This window comes from Delphinapterus leucas, chromosome 18 (genome assembly GCF_059928025.1).
Source record: "Delphinapterus leucas isolate spDelLeu-1000000601 "Yukka" chromosome 18, BTC_Dleu_Yukka2, whole genome shotgun sequence".
Classification (NCBI taxonomy): domain Eukaryota; kingdom Metazoa; phylum Chordata; class Mammalia; order Artiodactyla; family Monodontidae; genus Delphinapterus; species Delphinapterus leucas.
In genome coordinates, this window is record NC_143146.1 from 11,274,834 (window position 1) to 11,290,200 (window position 15,367).

At 42.6% G+C, this 15,367-nt stretch overlaps 1 protein-coding gene and 1 pseudogene across 10 annotated transcripts in view; both read right to left on the reverse strand.

Annotated features, from left to right (window-relative positions):
* Positions 1-6,730, reverse strand: part of LOC149746818 (STING ER exit protein pseudogene) — a 32,469-nt pseudogene extending 25,739 nt beyond the window's left edge. The window contains exon 1 of the transcript XR_016388645.1: positions 2,718-6,730. The product of XR_016388645.1 is annotated as an STING ER exit protein pseudogene (transcript). The remainder of the gene's footprint in view (positions 1-2,717) is intronic.
* Positions 1-15,367, reverse strand: part of CLYBL (citramalyl-CoA lyase) — a 302,146-nt gene that overhangs the window by 97,292 nt on the left and 189,487 nt on the right. The window lies entirely within an intron of this gene.

Sequence of the window (15,367 nt, forward strand, 5' to 3'; positions counted from 1 at the left end):
TGGCGAACGCTGCATTAAAAGTTTCTGCAAGTTGTTATAGTGACTACTCCAATGGTGAGAGTTGAGCTAGTACAGGAGTTTTGTACCAATATTGAGACTATGAAAAAATGTGACAATGTATAGGGTTACATGATGGAAGGAGGAAACAAACTGAACACAGATGAAAACAGCTAGGCATATTATGTGTGCATATGGGCAAGGTAAACAAAGTATATTGAAGCAGCACATCTACTGTCACTGTGAAAAAATTCTGAGTGATTTTTTCCATTTTTCTTATTCTATTATTGCTGTTATATTGTTTTTGCAGTTAAGACACGATTTTTAAAATGTGGGCATGTGCAAAAACAATGGATGCAAATATAAGTGTGAGTGCCCGTGAATGCAACCTCTCATCCCACCCCCACCATGGTCTTCAGAGCCTGGTTAGACCATGGCAAGTGGAGGAGGCCCAACACTCAGGAAAGATCACCTGGATCAGGTCTGCTTTAGGGAAGCCGGGATTCTCTGCAACCAGCAGCTACTGAATGCACATGTCAAAATTTGTATATATTAAATACAAGTTTCTTGCTTTGCATAGTAGGTGGCTGAAGGTGTATTACATTTTTGTAATTTAAATTATACTTAAAGAAACACAAGGGGAACTCAGTATTTAAAAGTCCCTTGCAGAGAATTCTTTTGATGAGTAAAAATTTCTTTCTCTTTAGTAGCTACCCCCCTGATTTAACGGTTTTGATAAGTTGGATTTTCTCAAAGCAGGGTATAACAGCAGCATCTCACGCTCGTTTTAGACAATTATGGGACATCAGCTCGATGGAATATTAAGCAGTCATTAACATTTACAATTAGGAAGACTGTGGCGATGTGGAAAAATGCTTGTGGTGTGTTAAGTGAAGAAGAGCTAAATATAAAATTATATTTAAACCATTACTGCAACTGCGTAAAAATGCATGGGGAAGAACACAGAATAAAGAAAGTATTTTTACACACATCACATTTTGATCTCAAGGGGATTAAGTGGAGCTTTTCAAAAAGCAAATTCTACCTTTCAGCTATAGAAACTGAAGAGGGTAGACCTCATGTTTTAGCGGTGTGAGCTGCTATGACAGACACCCACAGTCACAGGGGCTTAACACACTGGTAGTTCCTTTCTTATTCATGTCAAAACTAGTCTGTGGTGGGGTGGAGTTGCGAGGCTGTGTCTTCAGGGACCCAGCCTGTCAGTGGCTCTCATCTTAACCCCCAACGTCCAAAGTCTTTCTCTGGCTATTAACAGTCAACAAGGAGAAAGAACATGGAGGATAGAGAAAAGTTTCTGTGGGTGAGGGATGGAAGTACACATCACTTCCATGCACATTCTGTGGGTCAAAGTTTAATCACATGGCAATATGTAACTGCACAGGAGGCTCAAAAATATCATCTGTGTGCCAGGAGGAAGCAGAAGCAGGTTTTGGTGAACAGCTGGCTGATCTCTACCACACAAATACCCACATCTAACAAGAGGTAGGGCAAGAACTAGAAACCCAGGTCTTTCTAGCTTAGGTCAGTACCTACATTTTCATCTCTCATTCATATTCTCTCTCTCTCTCTCTCTCACACACAAACACACACATGCACTAAAGATAAAGATTTATGTGTGGAAATCTAAACAGAAGACAGCTGTTCTACATTTAAGTACAACCAATATACAATCGAATTCTTTTTAGGAAACACATTACATTCTCAATGAAAATCATCCCTGGGAAGGAAATACCAGGTATAAATCCAGGTTCTTGAGCAAGAGAATTTGGCTAAGAGCTGACTTGGCTGAGAAAGAATAAACAAATGCCTACAGAATTACATGGCCCTTATATTTCCAGTGTCACTCACATCTCTGCTTAAGCATTATCCCATTGTCGATGGGTAGAAAGAAAAGCAAATCCTACCTGTCGCATACATTAAGAGACCCCCCTATCACTTCCCATGAAATCCCAGCCAGAAGGCACCAGAAAAGCGTTGGCATATTCATCTTCTTTGCGGCCTGTTTTTACTCGGCTCTTGCCCCACTTTTCAGATCTCTTCCACTGTGGTTGTGACCAACAAAAGGAAGGACACAGACATTGGGAGATATTTTCAAGCAAAAACACCTTACACAGCACATTAAAATACTATTTTGGGGTTACATCCTGAAAAACAGGTATCTGTCCCAAATTTGGCATTTTTGATGTTAATGTTTTCATTTGGTGAAAAATCATTTCAAACCAGGACAAATTACGAGATCTTATTGGAACTTGGTGGGGCTTGGTGAGTGTTGTTTGTGTCAAACATCTAAGTTATAGCCAGAGCTTAAATTGGACAATGAGAAAAATAAAATTGCTATTTTATATTTCTCTGTCCCCTGCCAAGACTAACTAGTACAATGCTTTGAACATTTAGGCACTTGGTAAATACTGAGCTAATCATTATAAACATCATTATTATGTTATGCTGGTTGGCTATAGTTTAGAAACTACTGAAGTAAGAATGGATAATCGTACCTATAGTAAATGCTGCCAGGCTACTCTGCTTATAGGCCTGCTCTGAACTTCGTAAGGTTCACCCATTCCCTCATCCACACCATACACCCCCCCACACACACACCCATCCATACACACCATCTACACACACAAACACATCACCCCCCCCAGAGACGCGACACACACACATGCCTCTACACACCCATCCACACGCACAAATTGTACCTTGCTGCTTGCAGGGTTTCAGATCCCTTTTGGGATTGTGACTTCTAACCTTTATTCTTGGGAATGCTGCTCCTGACCGTTCCATGGGGTGATCCTAAGTGTCCTGGTGAGCAGTTGGGTCTGAAGTGCCACCCCAGGAGGCAGAGTAGGATGACCCAGGCCGGGTATGCTGCCCAGGGGCCACTAGAGAAACCTGTGCTCCAGGAGCCCCACCCTGGCTCACTCTTTCCCAACTTTTTATTGCAATGTTTGAAAGAAGAAACCTTGCTTTTGGGAAAAAGGAACGTCTAGGAGGCTCAATTCCCATGCTCTGAGTTCAGTCTCTGTTTCTGACTCTAAGACCTGGGTAAGTTCCTTACTTTTCCAATGGGTTTGCCAGCCCTTGAACCAGGACTTGCAGTAACCCATAATATCTACATGGTGAGGAGGGAGGAAAGGGTAACTTAAGAGCTGGTGTCAGAATTCTTCAGGGAGAAAACTGCCTTATAAAAAATTTTTATTTTAATAATTGCCTTTAATAAAATTAGTATAGAAAGGCTAAGGGTAGAAAGAACTACTCCTGTTTGTTTAAAAACAAATAAACAAAAACTGGTTGGGCTATTTGCTAGTGGAAAGAGCCCTCAGGGCAAGGCTGGGACAGACCAGGAGTGAGACAACAAAAACCAAATTTCTCTGCAAAATAAAGTAAGAAGAATAGACAGGTTCTAGCAGTTTGAAAAGGAAGGGGGGAGGGAGTAGAAAAGGTGGTGGGACTTTGGTCCCTACTATGGCCTATGGATTTTTCCGTTTTAGGAAGTATTGTGCTATAATATGATTCCCAGGCACTGGAGAACTTGGGGACAGCAAAGTGGCCGTCATCTAGTGTCAGGTAAGATACGTTGAGCACTTACTGTGGGCCAGGCACTAGGTTATGCAGTTGACATGCACATTCTGATTTAATCTTCAAACCCACTCTGTGATAAGCCTGCCGCTATCTCCATTTTACAGAAGAGGACATGGAGGCTTGATGAGGGACAGACACCCAGTAAGTCAGAGTCCAAATCTGAGTTTGACTGATTCCAAAATCCATCCTACTTATTAGTCACTAGAGCATACTGTCCTCATGAACACTGAAGACTATAGCACGAAGCTATGGAGCAGAAATTATTTGTGGTTTACTAATTAAGGGTGATAAAAGCATCCCAGAAATGCAAAGCACTAAATAAATACTAGTATCACTGTTCTTGAGCCTGACCACTGACATCTGAAGGAAGCACTGTCATCTAAAATGGAAACACGACAAGCCATCAAGGGCTTATTAATGTCATATGAAAACGATATAAATACTCATGTTTGCATTCCACTGGATATTTACATTCTGAAGACCATCTTCTCAGGCACTGGACTCCCATTAAAGTCAGGATCATTTGCAAATCCAGTAGAAAATACAGACACATCACTTCATTTTTTCTGAGACGATAAGAAGAAAAGTGGTGCACCATTTTGGCGCAGATCCATAAAGCAGAAATCATGGTGCCTCTACCACTCCTGCTTCAAAAAGAAGAAATTATAGCCTTTCATTCTCCAAGCAGCATGTAACTAAGGTTTAGATGAGTGAACAGATGCATGCAAAAATCAGCCACGCGCATAGAAAACATTCATTTTCACAATCTGGTAAATCTGCTAGGTATGCATGAAACGGAGCCAAATTGATTTCAGCAGAATGCAATGTCACAGCCTCGGCATGACAGGGATCCTCCCCAGCCTCACTCATTGCCAGGCCTGTTATCATCCAGTGTCCTGGGTGTATTGATCACCCAGCACCAAGAGTCTGTGAATAGTCCCATAAATGGTGGCATGATTTGCCCAACCCCAGTTGACTGGCTGTGTTATTTCCATCCCTAGTAATGGACCGGAACATGCAACCGTGTTCTTGCTTTTCCCTCTTTGAGGCCTTATCTGAGCTTCTTGCTACCCAGCTCCTTATCCCTCCTGCAGGTAGTTCATGGAATTATGGAATATAAAAACACAAAGAGTTCTTAGGGATCATCTTGTCCAAGTCTTTCATTTTATGGATGAGATCCATGGAGGAGAAAAGTCTTGCCCAAGGCCACATGGGTCATTAATAATGGCCCAGGCACCTTCTGACTCCCAAACCAATGCTTTTTTCACCACATGCTGTCGACATCCACTGAAATTTGGACTCAGACTATGTAAGAGTAAATTTCTGCAATTCCATCAACCCCAAACATCTATATGGCTATTAAATATTTATAGTGCAAAGGGCTCTATTTAGTCTGCCCTTGGATTTCCTGATTATCTACTAGACCACAAGTCCTCAAACCCATAACAATACAAGTTTACAATCCCTCACTAGAAAACCTGGGAGACAAAGGTATTTTTTTTTTTTAAGATTTGTGATAAGCATTTTATTCAACAGATAACATTTATCTGGCAACAAATAGGTGTCCATTCTTGTGTTAGTTTTCAAGGAAATGGAAACACAACAGACTTTCTCAAAGGTATGAATGAAGAATTTTAGAATGAAGAATTTTTTGGAAAGGCAAAAGGTTACTCAGGCAGTTTATCTTACATCACCCCAGCCGGAAACCTGGAGCAAAATGTAGGACTAGTCACATCCCCTTAGGGGATGGAGTCGACAAATCACCCTATGTCAGTTTAGGGCAGGTTTTGCTGTCAAGTGGGTCAGCTGAAAACTTATAATAAAATTTTTGGCGTTCAGAGCTCTTTGGATTTTGGAAATGTGGATGAAGGATTGTGGATTCATACTCTCCTCCTCACACAAGTGGCCTTAAATAAGTATCATGGGCCAGTCAGATAGTATCACTTTATCAATAAAAGGGTGGTTGGTCACTAGAATTTTCTTGGCCAGACTTCGGTTTCTCTGTAGATTTCGGTTATGCCAGTTGCCTCTCAGTTATAGCCCAGATAGAAAATGGAATGGCCTGACAATGGCCAGACCTCAGGGAACCTGGGTTCAGAAGCTGACTGCCCTGTTTGTTTCTTGGATCTTTTATAAAACAGATCCAGCTGGGATCACCGGAGGGGCAGGCACGTTATGAGGCAGCTGGGGAGGTCGTGTGGGGACTGGCAGCAGCACCTGTCTTCTTGGGCTTCGGTAAAAGCAGTGCAGAGTGGACTTGCCACCAGGTCCCCAATGGGCAGCTGATCGCGCATGCATCTCTGGGCTTTCTCGGGCTCCAGCCGCTTCTCAGCTTCCTCCTTCTCATCAGATGGGCAGGTTTCCAGAGCTGTCAGATTTTCTTCTGCCCAAGTTAACAGGGATATTGATTTTGGAGGAAGGGAGGCCCTTCCTCCCCCAGTCTATCCTTCCCTCGCTCCTGGCTTAGCCATGCCAGCTCCGTGGCATTGTCCGGTTTTATTAGTACTGCCTGGCTGAGGCCTCCTTTCCCAGGTGGCGCCTGTGATTTCCAACTCCTCTCCACTTGGCATGTCGACGTGCACTTCTGGTCTCCCACGGAGAGCCTGCTTACCTGGATAATGGGCACTTGACCCCCTGGTTTCCAAAGTGGGCTTCTGTACCACAGCAGGGCTTGCATCTGTTTTTATTGTTTTCTGGACTGTTGCCGGGAGGGAGTCCTGTAAACGTGACCTTGCTTGGCTGGCTTTGGGATTGATGGAAATCAGATCACTTTGGGGGTTCTAATGGGCCTGGAAGGAGGGCTTTTGGAGTGGCAAAGGAGGTCTACTGTGTTTGTGAGAAAGCCCTTTGCTTCTTCAGAACTGAACATGGCTTTCCTAAATTCTGTCATCTGGCATAGAATTGCAGGCCACTGTTTCTTTGAGGAATTTCCCCACAGAGACAGGAGGATGGAATTTTACTTAGAAAACTGTAAAGATCTTCTAAGAAAAAGAACGCATTTCTGCCTTTTGGAGCAGAGAGAGCGGATAGGTTTGGAGGGGAAGGAGGGAAGGAGGGAGGGAAGGAAGGAAGGAAGGAAGGAAGGAAGGAAGGAAGGAAGGAGGGAGGGAGGGAGGGAGGGGGAGGAGAAGGGAGGGAGGGAGGAGAATCCTGTCTCCAATGTCCTCTGTATCCCTCATCACTTCATTTCTTCCCACTGACCATTGTGATGGCGTGTGGATGGCCTCCCCATCCACCCTGGCCTGGCTCCAGTCCATCCCACTGCATTCAGAATAATATTCTGTAAGACACCCATCTCTGCTGCTTAAAACCCTCAGTGGCTTTCCACTGTCCTTAGAATACATGTGTAGTCCTGGCTGTGGCACCTGGCCCTGCATCACCCAGCTCATGCCACCTGTCTGGCCTCATCCTGCATGACCCCTGGGCTCTGGGCACTCCAGCCACACGACCTTTTCACAGGCTTCTTGCTGCTCCTGGGCCTTTGCATGTGTCTCTCCTCTTGCCCACAAGGCTTTCCGCTCCATTTCCCCCCGTATCCCACCCTTAGTCTAGTTATCGCCTTTGGATCCTAGTTCAAATGTCATTTCCATGAGGACTCCTTCTCTCCAGGCTGGAGTCCGTTTTATACCCTCATAGCAGTTGTACTTTGTCTTCCCATCATCTATCACATTTATCACAACTACACATTAGCTGCAGTGGCCATCGGACTCATGTCTGTCCCTCTCTCCAGCGCATAAGCTCTGTGAGCGGAGGGACTGCATTTTCTTTGCTCACCTCCAGCACTAGCAATCTCTTGCCAGATAGTGGTTTCTCAATAATTACTTGATGAGTTACCAAGTGAATCATTTTTCTAGCTGGTATGCCTACCTTCACCAACTATGCTACGCCCATCTAAGAGAAAAGCTCCCATGTTACTCCAGCACACAGTGGAAATTTCCAGTTGCCAGCAAATCTGGGCAAGGGTTATTCCTGAGAGTCCGGATGATGAGCCTGTGTCTCTTACTCCCTGGGGGCAAGTCTGCTGTGGGGCTACACCCAGCTCCATGTTTCTCTCCTGAAGCTCCAAGGGCCCTGTCTCATGGCAGACTGGCATGTCTTCCCTGAATTTCCGTGTCGGCCAAGAGGAACATGTCACGTTGGTAATAACGTCAGTAAACTCTGAAGCTGCCAAGGAGCACAACAAGCGAAGGCCAAGAAGCTGGCAGAGCCTTAAACATGCAAGCCCTGGAAATCATCTCATTACCAGAGGTGCCAGCCATCACACCCTGGATGGAAGGGCATAATTGCTGAAAACAACTAATCACTAACAGTGTGTCAGCCAAGGGACTATAGCCGCCCCTTTCTTCACTTCATGATCTGTCCCACCACGAGGGGAAAGGTGCCAGAAGAGGAAACCATGCATGATGACACAGCTCCTGACTCAGAGACAGGACTCCTCTCAACTTTCACAAGATGCTTTGGGAGCCCTCTCTTTTGTTACCAAGCTTGAATCCTTGATGCTTTTATCCAAATGCAGTGCCTCTGGACTCCAAAGATGTGATCACAAGCTCAGCATGGCAGAGGACAGTCTTCTGTGTGACACTGGCCATTCAAGGAAGGGAGTCTCACAAAAGTAACATTTTTCTTTCTCGGGAGAGCACGTGGGCAAATGCGGATTGGGTACCCATTGTGTAGACACTACTGCATAGGGTCCTTAGGGGGAAAATAAAAATAACAATGGTCCTCATAATTTCTTTGCTCAATTATCTTTGTTATATAATGTATTTATGGCAATCCATTAAATTAAGTGGATGGCTTCATCCAGCAAACATCTGCATAGATGTCAAAACAGAAGTTGTTGCAGGTATCTGGGAGTTATGTGTGTACAAAATTAACAAGCATAGCACCTGGATAAATTCAAGCATATCTTTTCCCTATAAGCCACCTCCTTCAACCATCTGTTGAGTGCCTTTTTCGTGCCTGGAGCCGTACGAAGTGTTTAGGACACAAACATGGTTGTGGCCTCAAGGAGTTTGTGTACTAGTAGAAGAAACTCACAGATAAATCAGCAACTATGCTGTGGAGTAGAGTTCTAGAATTGGAGCAGTCATACATTTTTAAAATGTCTGAGGGCAGCTTTTGTGCACAGAAAAGACCATGTAGGTTACTTTGGTTTTAAAAATTACCAGTTTAAAACAGCTATCTTCCTTAGGCCTTTGTGTTCGGCCTACAATCTTATTATTCTGTTTATAAAGAAAATGGATTAATTCAAGTTGAAGAGATTTAAATAAGTTCAAGTCTCAACTGGTGCCATTTACAGCTTTATTAAATTCCCTTAAACTTTAAAACCTGTATTTATGAATTTAATAATTTTATTTTCTTTTTAAGTGCTTCAAATGCTTGACCTAACAAGCAAAACCTTCCCAAATACTTCAACAGTGCTTGTAAATCTTAAATTACTGATAATGTCTGTGGGGACTGATGTTTCCTATAGACCAAAGATGACCTCCAGGCACACATAAGCCCAGGTGATTCTTTCTTTGCCAAGAGGATCCTGAGCCCTCTTATGGTTGCTACGACAATGGGGAATTTCCAGTTCCTATCCTTTGGATAGAGTTGGTTTTCTTAAATCTAAATTACAATCTAACCTAATTCTTTCCTCTCCTTTGAGTTGTAACCTTCTCCCCCAAGTTGCTGTAACTTTTTTCAACTAACCTCTTTTCATGTTCTTCGTATTCTTGGTTGAGCCCCAATTTTTTTTTCTTTGCGGTACGCGGGTCTCTCACTGCTGTGGCCTCTCCTGTCGCGGAGCACAGGCTCCGGACGCACAAGCCCAGCGGCCACGGCTCACGGGCCCAGCCGCTCCGCGGCACGTGGGATCCTCCCAGACCGGGGCACGAACCCATGTCCCCTGCATCGGCAGGCGGACCCCCAACCACTGCGCCACCAGGGAAGCCCCAATTTTTTTTCTTTAAAAAAATATTTTATTGTGGTAAAATATACCTAACATAAAATTTATCATTTTAACCCTTTTTAATATTTTACTGGTATTAAGTTCTCATGGCTGTGCAACCATCACCACCATCCATCTCCAGAACTTTTCTCATCTTCCCAAACTGAAACTCTGTACCCATTAAACAATAATTCTCTATTCCATCCTCCCCCTAGCCCCTGGAAACCACCATTCCACTTCCTGTCTCTATGACTTTGACTACTCTAGGTGCCTCACATAAGTGGAATCATACAGTCATTTGTCCTTTGTGACTGGCCCATTTCACTTAGTATAATATTTTAAAAATTCACACATGCTGAGCAAGTGTCAGAATTTCCTTCCTTTTTAAAGGCTGAATACTATTCCATTGTATGGCTATACCACATTTTGTTTATTTACCTGTCATGGACACTTGGGTTATTGCTGCAGTTTGGCTATTACAAATCATGCTGCTATGAACATGGGTGTGCTGGGTTCTAGTTCTTATAGATACTTTAATGCTACCCAACTGGATTTTGCATCAAATCAGACCTTTGTGGCTTAGTCATACTCATGCTGGGGCATGAGCCTAATTCTTGGGAGCCCAGAGGAGAAGCACCTAAATCAGAGTGGAATCCTATAGCTACTAAGAGTCAGAATCTTTATGAAAATAATGGGTCTGGGGCTTCCCAGACTTCCCACTGGGGTACAGTGGTTCAGAGTCTGCCTGCCAATGCAGGGGACATGGGTTCGTGCCCCGGTCCGGGAAGATCCCACATGCCGCGGAGCGGCTGGGCCCGTGAGCCATGGCTGCTGAGCCTGCGCATCCGGAGCCTGTGCTCTGCAACGGGAGAGGCCACAACAGTGAGAGGCCCACGTACTACAAAAAAAAAAAAAAAAAAAAAAAGGGTCTAGTCTCTAGGTGAAAATATGGAAAATTAAAAACAAAAACAAAGGAGACAAAAAGAAAGAATGAGAAATAAGGATGCAAGAAAAGGAATTTCTTTCTACTATAAAAATATACACTGCAATATATCTTCAAATACATGAATAATGACTAACATGCAGATGAGTTATGTAGTGGATAGTATAGGCCTTGGAATCACTTGGTGGTCTTGGGGCAAGTTGTCAAACTTCTTTCAAGTCTCAGTAAGACAGCTTATATAAAGTGCCTGTCGAGTACTAGGTGCTAAAGAGACATGGACTGGACCTTCTGCCCCTCCTTGCTCTCTCTGAGGAGAAACAGCCAGATGTAGTTTGCAGCTGCAACAGTGGAGCCGGAACTGGCTGGGGGTGAGGAGGCTCCTTTTTCCCTCGAACATTCTTGCAAGTAGGGTAACTCTACCTCAACAATCCTGGGCGAATGCCAGCTCTAATGGGAAGCATTCATTAGAAGCACAGGGCAGCGAAAATGGGGTCTCTGTACATCCTTCCAGCTCTGCATTTCCACTGTTTACCATCCACCCACTTAACATAAGAATGCAGACACAGACATCTGGAGTGAAAACGCTGTTTAGCCAGATCAGATCACGCCCGTGTGTGAACACGATGGCAGGGCTGGCCCTGCACAACTCCACCACCTTACCTCTGACTCCCAGCAGCTCAATCACCGAAGGGTGAGAGGTAATGGGAAAAAAAAAAAAGAAATAGAAGATGATAAAGAAGAAGAGAAGGAAATTAGGTAGGGGGATGACTTGAAGTAATAAGAAGAAAGATGTTTAATATTAATTGAGCATGTTCTATGTGCCAAACACTGTACTAAACTGATTCATATACATTACCTCATTTAATCTTTGCAATAATCCACTGAGGTAGGTACTATTATTGTTTCTGTTTTTAAAAATGAAAAATCTGAGGCTTAATGAAATTAAATATAACTTGCTCAAGATTAAGAAGGAACACAGGTGAGAACTGAATCCACCTTTGCTTCTGGCACCTAATGTCTTCATTTTAATGCAAAACTGCTAAAGTCACCCAATAGATAACTGGGCAAAGGGTGTAAAGAAACAAAATACAGGAAATTTCCTGGCGGTCCAGTGGTTAAGACTCCTCGCTTTCACTGCCGTGGTCCAAGTTCCATCCCTGGTTGGGGAACTAAGATCCCACAAGCTGCTAGGCATGGCCAAAAAATAAAAAAAGAAAAGAAAAGAAACAAAATACATGTGGAAATACACTTACTAAACACATGAAAACCATGCAAGTAATTTTTAAAAAAGCTACAGGTACTAAAAATAGTAAAAGAAAGTTAAAAGTAATACTTAATGTGGAGACATTAGTACACTCCAATACTGCTTTTGAAAATGTATTATTAATCTTTGAAAAGTAATTTTTTATACATCTCCCTATAAAATAATTTGACAATATATAACAAAAGCCATAAAAATGTTTCTACCCATTGATCTGGTAATCCTAGTCCTAGAAAGATATTATAAAGAAATGTCTTAAAAAAAAAAAAGTCTAAGAAGGATAAAGTTATATAGATGAAATGCTTTATTGCTAAAATTATAAAATTTTAAGTTATATAATAATTATACAATAAAATTATATAATAACTATATTATAAACTACAGTGAAAAACTGGAGACAATCTAAGTTTTCAGTAGCAGGGGAATGGTTAACTTAATTGAAATGTAACCACTTGATGCATATATACATGTATTAAAATAATAAATACAAAGACTTTTGTAGCAATAAAAAAGCAGAATATAAAATTATAACTATTCAATCATGTAAAAATTATGGTTTCAAATGGGCAAAGCCTGAAAAAGAACAGGGAAGTACTGGATGGAATTTTCTGTGAGACTGGTGGATCAAAATGATTTCTTCCCTTTTAAAAATACTCTTTATGGCTGTTAAAAGTAATAAAAATTAAAAATTTGAAGTAGTTGACAAGAATTGTCCATAAAAATAAGGGTACCTGCTGGGTTGTTTTGATGATTAAATAAGTTAATGGTTGTAAAAGCTCCTAGAAATAGTCCCTGCAGGCACTCAATAGGGTCTCCCTCCCAGCCCTCTCTGCCTCACCCCTCCTTCCTTCCCACTTTAGTATCCTGAGGTTGCAGGATCAACACTGGTCTCACAGTACCTCTGTACTCTCTCTTTCTCAGTATGAGTGCTTCTTTTGCTTTTTTATTGCTTTTATCTATGACTTCCAGAGCTCAATAGGATCTAGACACTTAACACTTTCTAATTCTCTCATCAAAATAAACTTGTTCTTTTCTCCTTGGTTAATATATGGTTTTTGTTTGTTTGTTTGTTTTTTAAGCATATAGTATTAACAGTCTGGCAGTTCTCCCCAAAATTAAACATAGAGTTACCATATGATCCAGGATTTCCACTTCTGGGTATATATCCAAAAGAAGTAGAAGCAGGGACTTGAACAGATATTTGTACACCCATGTTCATAGCAGCATTATTCACAATAGCCAAAAGCTGGAACAACCCATGTTCAATGACGGATGAGTGGATAAACAGAATGTGGTATATACATACAATGGGATATTATTCCAGCCTTAAAAAGGAAGTAAATTCTGATACATGCTACAACATAGACAAACCTTGAAGACATCACGCTAAGTGAAATAAGCCAGTCACCAAAGGACAAATACTGTATGAATACACTCATATGAGGTGCCTAGAATAGACGAATTCAGAAACACTAAGTAGAACTGTGGATAGCAAGGGCTTGGGGGGAAGGAGAAGAGGGAATTACTGTTTAATGGGTACAGCGTTTCAGTTTGGGATGATGAAAAGTTCTGGAGACGGATGGTGGTGACAGCGCACAACAGTGTGAGTGCACTCAATGCCACTGAATGTGCACTTAAAAATGGTTAAAATGGTAAATTTTACGTTATGCATACTTTACCAAAATTCTAAAAAGGTATATGGTATTAATATCCCTCCTAGATAATGTATTAACAACTTAGCAAGCACTATACGTATTGAGATCTTACCAAGTACATACTGGAGGCAATGCCTTAGGTGAAAGATGAGGAAAATGGGCAAATTTCAGATATTGTGGCATGCGAGACAGAAAGACTATAGAGCAGGTAGGCCTTTAAGTTCCCTAAAAACTGCACTGCAGAGCCCAAATCTCATTACCCTGTCTGTGTGTACAGGATCCCTCTGGCTGTCAGTGGAGCATGGGAAATAAACATTGGAGGTGAGAGGTGAGTGTGAAGGATGAGCTGGAGGTGGTGGTCATGGGGCCAGCAGAGGAGGAATCAGAAAAACCACAGGAACAGCAAAACCTGAATCCACCTGCTAGAGCTCAAACAAGAGTCTCACCGAACAGTTCAACGTCAAATCCAGATCTTTGCAAGAGCCCTTGGGGGCCAGGTGGCCCAAGCTCCTGCCTGGGGGTCCTGATGAACGGGTGCTCAGGCAGGCCTCTGCTTTGTTGATGGGCACTCGCTTTCCCCCATTTACTCATTGTTCATTCTTCCATGGTTCTTTCTCCCACTGAATGAAAATCTGTATTCAAGTCATTCGCTGATGGGATCTGTCCTCGTTCTGCCCCCTGAAGCAGTGAAGAACAATTCCATTCCCTCTTCTCTTTGAAGTCTTTCCTGGTTTCAAGTCTTCTCTTTTTCAGAATTAATAACGTCCTCAGTGTCTTTGGCTGTTCCTTGTCCTCTAGACTATGGCTTCAAGACCTGAACTCCAGCCTTTGTGTGTGTTCTGACCAGTACTTTTACCTTCCTTCAGTAGGAACATGTTATCCAATTAGGGCTGCTCTAGAACCCACTATAATTATGACTATGAATGTCTGACTCCCGTGCTAGATTGTAAACTACTTGACAGTTCATGTGCAAAGGACCTGGGAGATTATTTATTTCACTGTTAGTTCAACCCATTGGACCCCCAAGATCAACACATGAAACATCTCCTAAATGGAAAATAAATAACACTTGTTGAGTACTTAACCTATCTTAGGCACTCTGGTAGATGTTTTACATACATAATTTCATTTAATCCACACATTAACTCCATGTTAGAAGTATTACTTTCTCCACTACATTTATTAAGGTAGTCAGTCTGAAGTTCACACCAATAAGAATCAAACCCGGGGTGGGATAGGGAGGGTGGGAGGGAAATGCAAGAGGGAGGGGATATGGGGATACATGTATACGTATAGCTGATTCACTTTGTTATACAGCAGAAACTAACACAACATTGTAAAGCAATTATACTCCAATAAAGTTGTTAAAAAAAAAAAAAGAATCGAACCCAATGTATCGGATGCCAAAGCCCATAGCCTTTCCACAATGGTTCCATTTCAGTTAGGGTACATTAGGCTGCAGAGCATAGAAAACCCAATTCAGAGTGGCTCAAGTAAACACTAAGGACAGTTATGTGACAACAGTCAAAGGTGGGGGAGCTTCTGGGTTGGCAAAGCCAACAGCTCAACAGTGTCAAGGACGCCTGTTTCTTTTGTACCCCCTTTGCCGCCCACAATGTTGTCTTTGTTCTAAGGCAGACTGTCCTTAGTAGTAACTGCTGAGAAATGCTCCTTTGTCATCATTAGCAAGAAAGAAAGACTGATTCTCTTTTAAGAGGAAGGAAAACTTTACTAGAAACCTTCAGCAAGCCATTCCACATATCTCATTGGCGAAGAGCAGTAGTCGCTGGCAAGGGGAATTAATTACCCTTCACTGGCCTAGTCAGACTTAGTCCTTGAGTCAGGATGGGTTCCCCGAACCCACTTCCTGATGCTCAATGTCAGAGAAGGGAAGTCCACCACAGTTGTACCACTCCCACCTCCACTGAGAGCAACAAAGTAGCACGTGTGGGCACAGTGCTGGCCGCTAGGGATCC